This window comes from Equus asinus, chromosome 14 (assembly GCF_041296235.1).
Source record: "Equus asinus isolate D_3611 breed Donkey chromosome 14, EquAss-T2T_v2, whole genome shotgun sequence".
Classification (NCBI taxonomy): Eukaryota; Metazoa; Chordata; class Mammalia; order Perissodactyla; family Equidae; genus Equus; species Equus asinus.
The window spans coordinates 9378137-9392411 of NC_091803.1; the positions used below are offsets into that span (position 1 = coordinate 9378137).

General features: G+C 40.7%; 1 long non-coding RNA gene across 3 annotated transcripts in view; it reads left to right on the forward strand.

Moving 5' to 3' along the window:
• The first annotated feature begins 1705 nt into the window (after nucleotides 1-1705).
• LOC123276706 (uncharacterized) overlaps nucleotides 1706-14275 on the forward strand; it is a 64418-nt gene continuing 51848 nt past the window's right edge. For all 3 annotated transcript variants that reach the window (XR_011494082.1, XR_011494081.1, XR_011494083.1), the window contains exons 1-3: nucleotides 1706-1831; nucleotides 3238-3442; nucleotides 3996-4051. This is a non-coding gene — a long non-coding RNA (uncharacterized lncRNA). The remainder of the gene's footprint in view (nucleotides 1832-3237; nucleotides 3443-3995; nucleotides 4052-14275) is intronic.

Sequence of the window (14275 nt, forward strand, 5' to 3'; positions counted from 1 at the left end):
TCCCTTTGACAAAATTCCTCATAACTTGGTCACAAGAATATACAATTAAACATTTCCCAAAAGTCCCCAAGGGAGACCTGTGGCCACATACCCATCAACTCTCCTTCAAACTGGGTTTACAGTGTATGGTGGCATCATTGGAAATTATGGCTGCTACAATTACAGTCTCACATAGGGGTGGTTCTGAAACGTGTGGTGAAAAAAATCTTCCCAGTGGGTAGAGTTTAAGGAGGTATATTTAGTTCACTTTGTGAAGAACTGACATGTACTTGAGTTTCGATTTATACTGATTTATGTCCAGTAGCTCAGTGAGTTGACAGGTAGTAGGGGGCTAAACAAGAATAAGACTGGAAAATTGGTGACAACAAGGTCTAGAAGAGACATATGTGGATGGAATTCTAAGAATAGGTATTGAATGGGGTTTATAAATGCTTAACAGAGGATAGGATATCAGAGGGAAGAGAACAAGTGAGGTGTTGGGTATTTATTCCTTTGGCTCTCCATGCTGAGCCATGTAATGGGCATTCACAATGTTTCTCTTCCTAAGGCCACAGCTCTCATAAGGGTGGCCTTTTGTGCTAAGTTCTGATAATGTTACCTACTCTCACTACAGCCCTGGGGGTGATAATAACTCTCTACCAACACTAGTTACAGGATGCTTCCCTAACCCTACTCACATTTTTAGAGCCCTATTTATTAGACTCTCCTCAAGTGTCCCATGGTTTCTTGACAACTCACACCTGTTTCTTGAGGGGACCCTGACTAATAGGCCCCACAACAACCCTGATCATAAACTCCATGGGGGTAGGGAATTTACTCTCTTTTATTTGATGTTGCTATCCCAGCACCTAGAATGATGTCGATTGTACAGTCAGTTTTCAATAAATGTTTGTTAAATGACATATGTTGTGACCACTTTCTCTCCTTTGTGATATTTATGTTAAAGTCTATTATGATTGATTTAATATAGTTTAACCAGCATTCTTGTGCTTTTATGTGTAATTTGCTAAAGAATGACAAAGAATTATAAACGTCAGCAAAAAGCAAGCAAACTTGTCGTTATGTGCATGGAAATCCAAGATATTTAACACAAGTATTTATGAAACAATAAGAGAATTCAGCAAGAAGCACTGTTAATGTATAAGACCCAACAGATTTCCTATAAACATCCACCCCTGGAGCACCTGTGCAGACCCTCAGTAGAATCTGCACACTGGGCCCCAGGCGCGCCAGGATGGGGCTCAGGGGTTGGTGGGTCCGGCGGCTGTAAAGGAACAGGGTGGAGGTCCCAGGTTGAAAAATTGTAAAATTATAATTTTACAGCTATGTAATTTAACTACTTCAGTCGTCATGTCTTTTTCTTTTTACAAAGTCAATTTTCCTACATAACTCCAAATTTTTTTCACACCATTTAAGTAACGATATTTTAATATTTTCCGTATCCAATCCGTATTCAAATTTCCCCACTTACCTCCAAGTGACTTATGAAAAAAAATGCTATTTTAATCGGGAGCCAATAGCGGACTACCCTTTGCATTTGACAGCAGAGTTCAGGCTTAACCCTTAACCTCTTTGGGCTCAGAGGACCCTGGGCAGAAAAGGTTTAAGGACATCGTGATCCCGCTTTCGCGGAAAGTCCAAGAGTGACTTGAAATGTAGACGCAGAGGCCTATGGGAAATGTAGTTTTAAATAGGTGAGGTTCACCGCCTGGACTCTGGGAAGGGCACGCCACGCTCCTTCTGCGCATGTGCAGCCGTAGCCTCCTCGTTTGTCTTCTCAGGACTCCGGAGAACCGTTGGGGAACTTTGGGGTGTGCTCGGAAAATGCAGGGTGCGCACCGAGGGCGAGGGACTAGCTGGGAAGGGTGTGCCTGTGCTTGGGGATGGGAGCAGGAAGTGTCTGGGACCTCGTCGCCCCCCGCGGCGGTGTATAAACCCGGGCGGGCCGTCAGAGCGGGTAAGGCCGATGGGGGAGACCCCGGCCCTCGGGCTGCCGGGGGGCGCAGGTGTTCGGGGCGGTCCGGGATGCCCGAGGATCGTGTGACCAGCCTGCCTGCAGCCCGCCCGGAGAGAAGCCCGTGTCGGCGGCGGTGGGTGCGGGAGGGAGGAGTGCGTTTATCAGGCGGACGGTGACCGTGGGTCTGCGGTGGAGCCGAGCTCTGGAGCACTACAGGCCCGGTCAGTGCCAGCTCTGTCACCTGTAAGCAGGGGCGACAGAAGGAACCTGGGCGAGAGTCAGGGTTCTCATCTATAAATATTAATAATGATTGTTTCACGGCGACGTTTGGAAACATAGATCACTATTTTAGACAAGTGCCAGGTAGGAAGCCTTAAGTAAGTGACAACTGCTGTTATAGTTAGAGGACGCTTTGTTTTTTTACTGGATAGTTTAATGGACCCTGACAACCACTTCACCAGAAACCGAGGCTCGGGTCGGTGGCCCAATGTGCTCGAGTCAGGAGCTCCCAGCCAGGGAATTTGGATTCGAGGGCAGGTGTGCTTCGCTTCAGTCTCAGGCTTTGTCTGATGTCACACCTGCCCAAGACTGGCATTACAGCCTTCACAGCACTTAGGAACATGGCCTGTCCCTGCGTCCCCAGGGATGTAAAGGAAAGGATGTGGATGGAATCCCACCGTGTGTCACATGTATCCTGGGATTTCTAGTGTCTCTTCAGGTCCCTTGGGTCAGACAGAGGTGCCTGGCCCCCTCTGCATTGTCAGGCTTTCTGTCCTTGAAGTCTAATGTTATCATGAATTCCAAGAGTCAGGCTTTTTGCCCCCAAGATGAATTTATTTCTCAGATCCATGTCCCAGTTGCCTTGAAACAAACCAGCCCTTGTGAGGCAGGAAGCAGGGGGCCTCTGTGAGGGAGTCGTACCTGGAAGAGAGCGCCCCTCTGACCTTAGACCTCTCTCCAGAGCTTCAGAGCAGAGACCAGAGCCCAGAAAGGAGAAGATGCTAGATTTGCAAGATCAGAAGCAGGTCTTGATCCTCCTGCCCAGAATGAACCAGACTTGATGATGATGCCACCTTCAGGAGCCACCACACTGTGTGACAGTGGGGCATTTGGGCCGTCCCTGGGAAGTACAGGTGAGCTGGGGTGGCCCAGGGGCAGGCTGCTCAGGAAAGGCTGCTTTGTTGGAGAGCCGTGAGGGCAAGGTCTGGGGGTAAGGGACAACCAGGCAGAGGGAGGAAGTTCTGTCTCCAGTCCCCTTAAATGGCCCCCGCTATTTACAGATGCGCTGCTGTCACACATGTCCACCACCACATGTGACATTAGTGACGTTATCCTGATGTCACAGGATCCAAGAATGATGATCTGTGAAGAGTTTTCCAAGGTCACCTACTTCTAACTCTTTTGAAAGATTTAAAGACATTGGGCCTGAAAATTTCAGTGACTTGTCCAGGGAAACGCAGTTTGTGACAGTTCACTCTCTCACAGGTAAGTTACCAAAAGCATCTATCAAAAGGGCCTTTTGAGAAATACTTCCCAGCTGAAATGAACAATTAAAAATTCCTGCCTTAAATCCTCCCATCTCTTTTACTAGGCTTTCCGTGGATTGTGTATACCAGGGGTTAAATAATATTACTGAGAAAAATAGATAAATGATGCATACTGAGTATTTTTCTGCTAAGTTAACTTTAATGAAGGAATAGTGTCTTGTCGTTTGGCGTACTTTAATTCAACGGATCGGTTGTTTTTATTTCTTTCTGTTATTCAGAAGGACGCATGCGTTATTGTTAAATCAATCGAGTAAAGTTTATGTTCACTCAGTAAAAAACTGCAGATTTCAGCTCCGTGGTCATTTCAGAATCACACAAAGACAGGTGTTGCTGCCTGTCCATGATCCTTCTTGTCTCTTTTCAAGGCCCAGAGGGCCCTGTGCCTATGGGGAGGATGATCCCCAACTGGGGTGCTGAGATTTGAGGAGGTGAATCTAAGAGCTGTAAGACAGCTGAATCTCAGGACCCCTGTCTTCTTTCTGTCCCCTCAGCTGAACCACAGTCCTCTGTACTCGCCCAGGAGCCACAGAAAGTGAACATCCCTCAGGTGAGCTCTTTATTCATTCCCCACTTTATATTGTAATGGATTTATAAGGTTTAGCAGGATCCATGCATTAAAGGAAAAGGAGAAGTAGAAATAGTAGAAATCAAGTCAGTCTTGAGGAAAAATATACCGTGTTTTACTATTAATTGTGATGTTGGCTGTTAGCTTTGAGTGGGTAACCTTGTCAGGGTAAGTAGTTTCCCTCTAAGCTACCTGTTTCAATTTCTTTACTTGTGATTGGGCTATTCAGATTCTCTGTTTCTTCTTGATTCAGTTTTGGGAAGTTGTATGAGTCTTAGAATTTATCTGTTTCTTCTAGATTGTCCAGTTTGTTGCTATATAGTTTTTCATAGTATTCTCTTATAATCCTTTATATTTCTGTGGTATCTGTTGTAATTTCTCCTCTTTCATTTCTAATTTTATTTATTTGAGCCTTCTCTCTTTTTTTCTTAGAGAGTCAGGCTAAGGGTTTGTCAATTTTGCATATCTTCTCAAAGAACCAGCTCGTTGTTTCACTAATCTTTTCTACTGTTCTTTTTTCTTTTTTGGTTTCGATTTCATTTATTTCTGCTCTGATTTTTATTATTTCCCTCCTTCGGCTGACTTTGGGCTTTGTTGGTTCTTCATTTTCTAACTGTATTTTAAGATTGCTTATTTGAGATCTTTCTTGTTTTTTAAGCTGGGCCTGTATTGCTATGAATTTCCCTCATAGGACCACTTTTTCTGCATCCCATATGAATTGGTGTGGTGTATTTTCATTTTCATTTGTCTCCAGATATTTTTTGATTTCTCTTTTAATTTCTTCAATGATCCATTGGTTGTTCAGTAGCATGTTGTTTAGTCTCCACATATTTGTCACTTTCCCAGCTTTTTTCCTGTAGCTGATTTCTAGTCTCATAGCATTTTGGTCAGAAAAGATGCTTGATGTGATTTCAATCTTCTTAAATTTATTGAGGCCTATCTTGTTTCGAAACATAAAGTCTGTCCTTTGAATGCTCCATGTGCACTTGAGAAGAATGTGTATTCTGCTATTTTTGGATAGAATGTTCCATATATATCTATTAAGTCCATCTCGTCTAGTTTTTCATTTAATTCCACTATTTCCTTGTTAACTTTCTGTCTGGGTGATCTATCCATCGATGTAAGTAGACTGTTGGGGCCCCCTGCTATTATTATGTTGTTGTTAATATCTCTTTTTAGGTCTGTTAATAGTTGCTTTATGTACTTTGGTACTCCTTTGTTGGATACACGTATATTTAGAAGTGTTATGTCTTCTTGTTGGAGTGTCCCTTTTACCATTATATACTGCCCCTCTTTGTCTCTCATTGCCTTTTTTATCTTGAGGTCTACTGTGTCTGATATAAGTATTGCAATAACTGCTTTCTTTTGTTTGCCATTAGCTCAGAGTATCATCTTCCATCCCTTCACTCTGAGCCTGTGTTTGTCTTTAGAGCTAAGGGTGTTTCCTGGAGTCAGCATATTGATGAGTCTTGTTTTTCAATCCATCCCACCACTCTGTCTTTTGATTGGAGAATCCAATCCATTTACATTTAGAGTGATTATTTAAATATAAGGGCTTAATGCTGCCATTTTATCACTTGTTTTCCAGCTCTGTATTTCCCTTGTTTCTCGTCTTGTGTATTTTGGACTGCCATTTCAGTTTGGTAGTTCTCTATGATGGTTTTCTCAGTTTTCTCTCTTTTGTGTGTGAGGAAGACTGGCCCTGAGCTAACATCTGTAAGCAATCTTCCTCTCTTTTAGCTTGAGGAAGATTGTTGCTGAGCTAACATCCGTGGCAGTCTTCCTCTGTTTTTTGTATGTGGGATGCCAGCACAGCAGGGCTTGATGAGAGATGCATAGGTCTGTGCCTGGGACCTGAAGCTGCAAACCCTGGGTGGCTGAAGCACAGCATGCGAACTTAACCATTATGCCACTGGGACAGCCCCTCAGTTTTCTTTTTTTTTTGTATCATTTGTGTCTCTGTTCTGATTATTTGTTTAGTGGTTACCATCAGGTTTGTATAAAAAATCTCATAGATGAGATATACCATTTTCTGATAGCCTCTTATTTCCTTGGTCTAAGCCAGTTTCATCCCTTTCCTCTTCCTCTGATTTGTTGGTCATAACATATTCTGTTTTGTGTTGTGATTTTGTGGTTAAAATCACAAGATTATAGATATTTTTGATGTTTTCCTTCCCTTTATCTTTCATGTCATAATTAAGTTTTTGCTAACCTCTTCTGGTAGAGAGCTGCAATTTTCTGACTTTGGCTGCCTATTTATCTCCTTGCTCAAGGCTTTGTGAACTCTCTTTTTTCTTTTTCAGGTATGAAGGTCTTCTTGAACATTTCCTGTTTGGGGTGTCTTGTGGCGATGAACTACCTCAGCTTTTGTTTATGTGGGAAAGTTTTTATTTCTCCATCATATCTGTAGGATATTTTTCCCTGGATAGAGTATTCTCAGCTGAAGGTTTTTGTCTTTCAGAATTTTGAATATCTCATTCTCCCTTCTCGTAGCCTGTAAAGATTCTGCTGAGAAATCTCCTGAAAGTTTGATATGGTCTTTGTAAGTTATTTTCTTCTGCCTTGCTGCCTTTAAAAATATTTCTTCTTTGTCACTGACTTTTGCCAGTTTTACTACTCTATGCCTTGGAGTAGGTCTTTTTACATTGATGTAATCAGAAGTTCTGTTAGCGTCTTTTACTTGTAACTCCAGCTCCTTTCCCAGGTTTGAACAGACTTTCTGCTCCTTTCTCCCTCCTTTCTCCCTCTATAATACCCATAGTTTCTATGTTGCATTTCCTAATTGAATCAGATATTTCTCAGAGAATTTCTTCATTTCTTTTTAGTCTTAATTCTCTCTCCTCCTCCATCTGAAGCGTTTCTATATTTCGGTCCTCCAGATTGCTAATTCCGTCTTCCATAACGTCAGCTCTGTAATTCAGGGTATCCAGATTTTTCTTTATCTCATTGTTTTTCATCTCCAACATTTCTGATTGGTTTCTCTTTATAGGGTCAATCTCTTTTGTGAAGTATTCCCTCTGTTTATTAATTTTATTCCTGATTTAATTGAACTATCTGAATTTCCTTGTAACTTGTTGAGTTTTTTAATGTTAGCTATTTTGAATTCTCTGTCGTTTACATTGTAAATTTGTGTGCCTTCAGGATTGATTTCTAGGTGCTTTTCATTTTCCTTCTGGTCTGGACTATTAATATATTTCTTCATACTATTTGATGGGGTTGGTTTGTGCCTTCACATAGATAGTATCTGGTTGCAGATTCCACCTGCCACCACTGGAGGAGGTTCAGGAGCTGTGTATTCTGAGCCTGCTGTGATCCCTGGTGTCTGTGCTTGTCCTTTGGAATCTATGCTGACAGGACCCATCTGCGATTGCCTGCTTGTAGCTGCTGCTTTTCTAATGTACGCACGGGCACTCTACACGGGGTCCCTTGCTCTGGCTGACTGGCTGAGCTTGTGAGCCCAGCAGGGGGAGGGGCACTACTTTTGCATGTGCCATCCCGTGGGTGTTCTCTGTTTGCCCTCGCTGTCTGTCCTCCTGGCGTGCTGCCTTCATGAAGACAACCCCACAATAGCTTAGCCTCCTCTGTGGAGCTTTCCTATGGGATGTGAGGGAACTTGGAGAGCGAAGGCATTCCCACAGAGTCTCCCCCCAGGCCCCTCTTTTCTCAGAGCTGTGCATGGTCCTGTGCCCTAGGTCATTGCTGGGAGGGAGAGGAGATCCCCTTACTTCCTCCTCCTTCCTCCTGGGGGGTCCAGCACGTCCACCTTCAGACATATGGCTGCATGGTTCTCTCAGATGTCTTTTGTGTTGTGTGCCTGTCCTCTGTTGGTTTATGAATGTCCTTTTCATTGTTTCTTAGGGAGGAGAGTCTAAGGGAAGAGCTCACTCCGCTGTGATGCTGATGTCATGCCTGGTCATTCTATTTTTAAGTTTTTGAGGAATCTCTGTACTATTTTCCACAGTGGCTGCACCAATTTACATTCCCACCAGCAGTGTATGAGGGCTCCCTTTTCTCCACATCCTCTCCAACACTTCTGTTTTCTTTGTAAAGATTGGCACCTGAGCTAACATCTGTTGTCTATCTTATTTTCCTTCTTGTTCTCCCCAAACCCTCCCAGTACATAGTTGCATATTCTAGTTGTATGTCCTTCTGGCTGTGCTGTGTGGGATGCCACCTCAGCATGGCTTGATGAGTGGTGCCGAGTCCAGGCCCAGGATCCAAACCGGCAAAACCCTGGGCTGCTGAATTGAGTAGCGCACACGGACTTAACCACTCGGCCATGGCACTGGCCCCTCTCCAACACTTCTTATTTCTTGTCTTTTTAATAATAGCCATTCTGATGGGCATGAGGTGATATCTCATTATGGTTTTGATTTGTATTTCTCTAATAATTAGTGATGTTGAACATCTTTTCATGTGCCTGTTGGCCATCTGTATATCTTTGGGAAAATGTCAGTTCAAATCCTCTGCCCATTTCTTGACTAAGTTTGTTCTTTTGTTGTTGAGTTCTTCATATATTTTGGATAGCAACCCCTTATTGGATAAATGGTTTGCAGATATCTTCTTCCAATTGCTAGGTTGTCTTTTCATTTTATTGATGTTTCCTTTGCCATACAGACGCTTTTTAGTTTGATGTAGTCCCATTAGCTTATTTTTTCTTTTGTTTCCCTTTCCTGAGGAGACATATTCAAAAAGATACTGCTAAGAATGATAGCAAAGAGCTTACTGCCTACGTTTTCTTCTTTGGAGTTTTATGGTTTCAGGTCTTACATTCAAGTCTTTAATCCATTTTGAGTTAATTTTTGTGCATGGTATAAGATAATGGTCTGCTTTCATTCTTCTGTGTGCGGCTGTCCGTTTTCCCAACAGTGTTTATTGAAGAGACTTTCCCTTCTCCATTGTATGTTCTTAGCTCCTTTGTTGAAAATTGGCTGTTCCTAAATGTATGGGTTTATTTCTTGGCTATCAATTCTGTTCCATTGATCTGTGTCTGCTTTTCTGCCAGTATCGTGCTGTTTTGATCAATACAGCTTTGTAGTATACTTTGAAATTAGGGAATGTGATGCCTCCAGCTTTGTTCTTTTTTCTCTGGAGTGCTGTGGCTCTTTGGGGACTTTCGTTGTTTCCAATAAATTTTAGAATTCTTCCTTCTATTTCTGTGAAAAATGTCATTGGGGTTTTGATAGGGATTACATTGAATCTGTTGATTGCTTTCGGTAATATGGACTTTTTCACTATGTTAATTCTTCTAATCCATGAGCACAGAATATCCTTCTATTTCTTTATGTCTTCTTTAATTTCTTTCAACAATGTCTTATAGTCTTCAGTGTATAGGTCTTTCACCTCATTGGTTAAATTTAGTCCTACCCACTTAATTCTTTTTGTTGTGATTGTAAATAGGATTGTATTCTTGATTTTTTATTTCTGCTAGTTTGTTTTTAGTTTTTTGATGGATTCTTTAGCGTTTTCTGTATGTAAAATCTCATCATCCACAAGTAGTGACAGTTTTACTTCTTCCTTTCCAGTTTGAATATGTTTTATTTATTTTTCTTACTTGATTGCTCTGGCTAGGACTAAGAAGAGTGAGCGTGGGCATCCTTGTCTTGTTCCTGCTCTTAGAGGGATAGCTATCAGTTTACACCATTGAGTATAATGTTAGCTGTTGGTTTGTCATATATGGCCTTTATTATGTTGAGGTACTTTCCTTCTATAATTATTTTATTGAGAGTTATTATCATAAATATGTGGTGAATCTTGTCAAATGCTTTCTCTGCATCTGTTGAGATGATCATGTGATTTTTATTCTTCATTTTGTTAATGTAGTTTATAACATTGATAAAGAATACTGTTGTAATCCTTTGTATTTCTGTTATATTGCTTGTGATTTCTTCTCTTTCTGATTTTATTTATTTGAGGCTTCTCTCTTTTTGTCTTATTCTACCTAAAGGTTTGTCAATTTTGTTTATATTTTCAAAGAACTAGCTCTTAGTTTTGCTGATCTTTTCTATTTTCTTTTTACTCTCCATGTCATTTATTTCAGCTCTGATTTCTAGTAGTTCCTTTGTTCTCCTGACTTTGGGCCCTTCATTTTTCTTCTTTTATGATTCTTTTGGATGTATTGTTAGATTGTTTATTTGAGATTTTTCCTGTTTCTCAAGGTAGGCCTGTGTTGCTAGGAACTTCCCTCTTAGTACTGCTTTTGCTGTATCCAATAGATTTTGGTACACTGTATTTTCCTTTTCATTTGTCTCCAGATATTTTTCCATTTCTCCTTTAATTTTGTTGTTGTTCCAATAGTTAATGAATAGCACGTTGTTTAGGCTCCACCTATTTGTGACTTTTCCAGCTTTCTCCTTGTGGTTGATTTCTAGTTTCATACCGTTGTGGTTGGAAAAGATGCTTGATATCTTTTCAGTCTTCTTAAGTTTATTGGGAGTTGTTTTGTTTCCAAACAAACAGTGTATCTTTGAGGATGTTTCATGTGTACTGGAGAGAAAATGTATATCCTGCTGCTTTTGGATTGAATATTATATATGTATCTGTTCAATTCATCTGGTCTAGTGTTTCATTTAAGATCAACGTTTCTTTGTTGATTTTTCTCTCTAGAAGACATATCCATTGATGTAAGTGGGGTATTAAAGTTCCCTACTCTTATGGTGTTGCTGTCAGTTTCTCCCTTTAGATCTGTTAAGAGTTGTTTTATAGACTTTGGTGCTTCTACGTTAGGTGCATATATATTAATAAATGCTATGTGTTCTTGATGGATTATCCCCTTTATCATTATATAATGCCCATCTTTGTCTCTTGTCTTTTTTGGCTTGAAGTCTATTTTGTCTGATAGAATTATGGCTACACTCACTTTCTTTGGTTGTCATTTGGTTGGAGTATCATCTTCCACCCCTTCACTCTGAGCCTGTGTTTTCCTTTAGAGCTGAGATGGGTCTCCTGGAGGCAGCACATTTTTGGGTCTTTTTCTTAACCTTTCCAGCCTCTCTGTCTTTTCATTGGTGCATTCAATCCATTTACGTTTAGGATGATTATGGATATATAGGGACTTACTATTGCCATTTTATCTTTTGTTTTATGGTTGCTCTATATTTCCTTTGTTTCTTTTTCCTTGTGTTTCTCACTACAATTTCAGCTTGACGGTTTTTGGTGATGTGTTTTTCAGTTTCCTCTTTTTTTATGTTTCGTGACTCTGCCTTAATTTTTGTTTTGTGGTTACCATGAAGTTTGTATAAAAGGTCTCACAGATGAGATAGTTCTTTTTCTGCTGATAGCATTTTTGCTTCATTTGACTAGGGAAGTTCTGTCCTTTTCTTCTTCCCTTGCTATTTTTGTTGTCAAAATTATTTCTTTCTGTATTGTGAATTTGTTACCAAATTGGAATGGTTAATGTTATGTTTAATGCTTTCTTTCCCTTTAACCTTTGCATCATAATTTTTACTAACATGTTCTGATACAGAGTTGCAGTTTTCTGATTTTATCTATTTATCAACTTGTTTAAAGCTTTGTATCCTTTGCCTTTTCATTTCAGACAGGAGAGCTCTTTTTGACATTTCTTATAAGGCAGGTCTAGTGGCGATGGACTCCCTCATCTTTTGTTTCTTCCTCACACTTTATTTCTCAGTTGCAGCAGTGGACCCCCAGCTGTCACAGCACCCAAGGACACAGAGCTGATTATTACAGTGTTGATTAATACAGTCCCTAAGTAGCTCTCAAGTACTTGCACTTTTCTGCATCCTTTCTGAAACCACCCTAGTCGAAGTAAGCAACTAAGTAACTGGATGACTTTAATGACCTCATGTCTCTGATCCTCAATTTCTTGGTTTGTGAAATGAGGCAGTTAGAAGGAACACCAAGTTTCTTCCTTCTCTATATTCTGTGATTATCAGAATCTACAACTATGGAGAGACTCAGGGAAAATCAATTCCAGTGCTTTGGGAAACCATCTCACTTTCTCCATTTAAATTAACTCTTGGGGTGACTGAGATTGTGCCTCATATCCTCTCATAGCACTGCTCTTAAGGACAGTCTCAGAATCTTCAAGACAACTTAAAAGAAGGCCCTTTCTCTTAAATAGGAATCTGCCTTATGCCATGTTTTGAGCTGTAGAAAATATTTTAGAATGAGATTCTAGTGTTGGTAACAAATTTTTCTACATTGTTAATTCATCTGAAAGCTCCTATTCTTGAAAATGTCCCATGTGGGGGTAAAGAAGTTCCATGTAAAGGTTTAGTCCATTTTTGTTGACAATCTCTTGAGTGTATGTTAAAAACCTGGATAACAGGATAATGTTAATGGAGATTGGGGGGAGGGACAGTGATGAATGAGTTGGGTTGACTTTCAGCAGTAGTAAGGTCAAAATGAAAGCATTATAAAAGAAGAGTAGAGATTTAGGTCAGGGCTTTCTATGAAAAAAAAGTAAAAACCCTAAGCAGATGGAAAAAGTTTAAGCGACACAGTATGGTAGATTCCACTGATGAGTTTAATAGGCAGCCATTTTAGTGGCAGAGAGAGTAGACTGAAAAGTGAGGAGAAGTTTGGAAAATTCAAGGGACAAGAGCGAGAAAAGCAAGGGGTCCCATCCTGCCCTGAGGATTCTTTTGTTCTGAAGTGTGTTAGCCCAGCTGAGTGAAGACCTGGGGAGGATGTTGTAGGTCCTCTAAAAGGGGCATCCATCAGCTGCAGGAAGATGTGCCATCTCTCCCCAAAGCTCATTAGCAGATTGGAAGTGGGATGCTGCATTACTCTGATTAGCATTAATTTTATAATTCTAGGCATAGAACTTTCCTCCACATGAGTCAGCCTTCACACAAAAACACAGACTCACATGGTGTGGATAAAACACAAGTAACCTTACTGCTGCTTCCCATCTTCCAAGGACCCAGTGGGAAGGAAAACGTGGTTCCCTAGCAAAGAGGGGAGTTAAGGGCTGGAGTTTCCCAGCTCTCCAAGCTGGGTGCAGGTCCCACAAATCGGGGAGAAGTGCAATGCCATCTTTCTGGCAGACCAAGACTTTGGGAAAACTGGGTCCTTCTGATCTGGTTAGGGAAGATGCAGTACTTCCAACAGCCACTGCAGCAGGGCAACAGCAGCATTACAAGTGAGATGAGGAACGTTACCTCAGAGCCTCCCAGGGAGAGAGCATTTAGGCCCCTACCGTTTATTGGGATAACTGGTTCCTGGTCCTTTGGAAAATACCCAGTCATCCCAGGGCTAGACTTCTCAGGAAAAGTAACTTGCCAATCACTTTAAAATTTGCAGCTAAAACCTATCTACACTTTTATTTGTTACATATATTGTTGGGGCTTCATTTCAAACTGCTATATTACAAAACTGTTTCGGATAACTTTAAATCCATGGCAGTGACTTTCAAATTCTTTCGATGGCAACTCACAAAATAAATCTATAAATTATTTTTTATCGTAAATCAGTATATACGCACACACACCAAAAGAATATAAAAATTTTATGAAACTGTTCTTACCTTTTTACGTGTAATACACTCTAATATTATCTATTCCATTTTGTTTCATTGTTTTTTAAGTGCTTGTCACACCCTCTAGAATTATTTTATAATCCACTAGTGGGTCAGGACCTGCAGTTTGAAAAGCATTATTTTAAAATTATTGCTTCCAGGTACCCTAGCCGGTAGTCTGGTATCCAGATTTTTAAAAGGCTTATTAAAATGCGTGATCAAAAAGCAATATTTGCTAAAGGACCCTCAGTCTCTATAAAGAGCACTCTCTTGGGGATTCCAACCACAAGTTACCAGATAAATAACCAGCTTTCCTTTGCAGAACTGAGATATGAGCTCAACACCAAGTAAAAATGACATAAAATCAGAACAAAGTTGGAGAAGGAGGACCACCTCCAAATGCAATATGTGGTCCTTCTGGGAACCATGAAGCAGCCTAGAGTGAGGTGAGGGGGACAAAACAGAAAAAAAACATTAATGGAGAAAAAATCAAGCTTGTAACTTCTGTCTCCAGGCTTCACAAGGTGCACTGGTACTTTCAACCCCAAGAGACAGAGTGATGTTCAGCATGACTCCATAATCCTGTGGCCTTGAGAACCTCAGCAGACATCAGTTAAGTCATTTAAGGATAACTGCAAATTAAATTAGTTCATCCTAATTACGCAAAAATGATAAATTCAAATAAGCAAGGTAATTCAATTCTGAATTAAAAATTTTTTCAATCA